The sequence below is a fragment of the Fringilla coelebs genome (genome assembly GCF_963513975.1).
Source record: "Fringilla coelebs genome assembly, chromosome: 1".
Lineage (NCBI taxonomy): Eukaryota > Metazoa > Chordata > Aves > Passeriformes > Fringillidae > Fringilla > Fringilla coelebs.
Genome location: NC_140028.1, coordinates 141,749,234 through 141,751,998, shown reverse-complemented (window position 1 = coordinate 141,751,998; position 2,765 = coordinate 141,749,234).

The following is a 2,765-nucleotide window of genomic DNA, read 5'->3' as shown; positions in this document are numbered from 1 at the left end:
ATATTTCTTCATTGCTATTTCTTCATGCTCAATGATATTACTTCATTGCTACTTTGCTCAGAGATATTTTCTAGAATATTATGTTATGTAAGGCCATACCCTCAACTGAGATGAATCAGTATCGTCCTAGTTTCAAATGAACTGCACTGGGTTTAAACCAGTAGAAAATCTAGCCAATTTTCTTCATCCTTTTATAAAAAGCCCCTGCATGTAGCATAGAACTTGTGTTTGAACACAAAGAAAAATAAGATTTTCAGTGTATGCACAGCAAGGAAAATTACTAGCTTTTGGATATTGCAGATTTAAGGGATATATGAGAAGCTTATGAGCTCTCAGACTCTGCTATATTGCTTGGAAGCTGGACTAGGACAGCCATGATGAAGAGGTTTAGCAGAGTAGATATTAGAAATTCGAGTAAGCTGCAACCATGCAATAAAAATTACAGCAGACAATACAATATAATTATTTTAAGAAGCATTGGAAGCATCCAAAAGAGCTCATCTCAAGTTTTGCTTCCAAGTAAATTATTAACTTGGTCTCCAAGTACAGACAAGTTTTCTGCTGCTCTTTCTCAGAGTTCTTTTCCTCTTTCTCCCATTCCGTCAGTTTTGGCTTAATATATGGTTCATAAAAATATACATGGAAACTGTTTTATAATTCCTTTAATGTTTGGTGCAACCTGAACAGTGACATGAAAACTTCAGAAAGTTTTTATTTTAATCCACTCCAGACTCAGAACAAACACAACTTTTCTCACTGGAGAGGGATGGCACAAGGGAGATATGGTCTCCAACATGATAGAGAAAAGAGAAGCAGATCTTGAGAATCAGCTAGTTAAAAAAACAGCTGATTTAGAGCTGATGCCAAGCAAAGAGGTCACTTGCTCTAAGTGCAATACTTCCGTTTGTGCAGCCTTTTTCATAGGTTCAAAAAAAATTTCCAGGCACAAGCCTGGAATTTCCTGCAAAATGCAACTATAATATGCAATTATTAGAGTCCATGCAACACTAGAGTCCTGCTAATTCAAGAAATCTCATAAATGATGAAAGATGGACCTTAGCTTCCCAATAACTATAATATGTGCAGGAATGGATGCAGCCAAAGCAAATGATGAAACTAAGACAAAAACCTCGGAGACTGCTCAGGTATTGCCTTTCCTCAGGAGCAGTGGCAATGGTAACAACAGGCTTAGGAAGGGCATTCCACACATTCCAGTTTCCTCTGAGGTCGTATCAACAGTGGCTGATTCCATTTTTCGTGCTGCTGGCTAGGACAGACTCTGCAGGTGGGTTGGACTGTAGCTCTTGTGCCCCAGCTAACATGCAGACATATAAATGAGGGTATCTAAATACAGGCACTTCTTACCAGATGTTTATGGCCCTGTGTTTTGGGTTTGAATGGCCAGGTTTAGATAGCATGGGGGCTACAGGGGTGAAATCTTTGAGACATTTCTGGCAGAAACAATCCTAGCCAGTTCCAAGACAGCTGGCCAAGGCTGAGCCAATCCCCTCTCTGATAACTGATTCAAGAAGGAAAAAAGTCACAGAAGTAATTGTGTCCAGAGAAGAGTGGGGTGAGAACATAAAAGAGGAACAACCCTGCAGACACCAAGTCAGTGGAGATTGAGGGGCTGGAGCTGCCTCAGATGTCAGAGCTGTCCCCCTGCAGCCCGTGGGGCAGCCATGGTGAGGCAGCTGTGTCCTGCAGCCCATGGAGGTCCATGGGGAAGCAGGGATGCAGCTGCAGCCCATGGAGGAGAGCAGTGCTGGAGTGGGTGGATGCCTGAGAGGAGCCTGTGAGGCTGGAGCAGGCTTCTGACAGTGCTTGCTTGGCAAGGAAAGGACCTGCAGACCCATGGGGAGAGGAGCCCATGCTGGAGCAGGTTTTCTGCTAGGACCTGTGACCCTGTTGGGGAACCCATGCTGGAGCAGGGAAGGACCCCCCTCCCTGAGCATCAGCAGAAATAACATGTGATGAACTGACCAAAAAACCCCCTCCTCATCTCCCTGAGGCACTGGGGGAGGAGGTAGAGCTAGAAATATGATGGGCAGGGAAGAATAGTTGTTTTTAAGGTGTTATTTTACATTTCATTATCCTGCTCTGATTTTGTTAGTAATAAATTATATTAATATCCCAAATTCTAGCCAATTTTGCCAGTGACAGTATTTCAAGAGTGATCTCTCCCAGTCCTTATCTCAACTCATGAAATCTTTATTATATTTTCTTTCCCCTGTCCAGCTGTAGAGGGGAGTGATAGGCTTTGGTGGGTGTCTGCAATCCAGCTAAGGTAAACTCACTCCAGCCCATTATTCTTAATGGAAATCTAAGTAAAGTAGAAATCATGTCTGATTGATTTGGGGTAAATTTTATATGCATATTTCCTGTTCCAAAGATAGTATAACTCTTTTCTAACTTATCATGAGCATATCTTGTAGTAAAATATTAAGGAGTAGTAGATGCTCAGAACTATGTGCTAAAAGCATTACTTAAAATGTCCAAATCTCTCAGTAATTCTCCAGAAAGATTTTCTGGATTTACAGTTTGACATTAAGACTGAGACACTAAGAAAAACAGGGGAAATTCATGAGGTAGCCGCTTCTGTAGGCGAACAGTTGCAACATTTTGCAATGGAAATCACTCTGAGGATAATCAAATAGACAATGAGTAATGATCACACATAAAGGTAAGGTTTTCCACACAAGTGGAATGTTGTGGCTGTAGAGTACCAGTGGAAAGTGTCACTGTCAACTGATATCAGTTTGCTG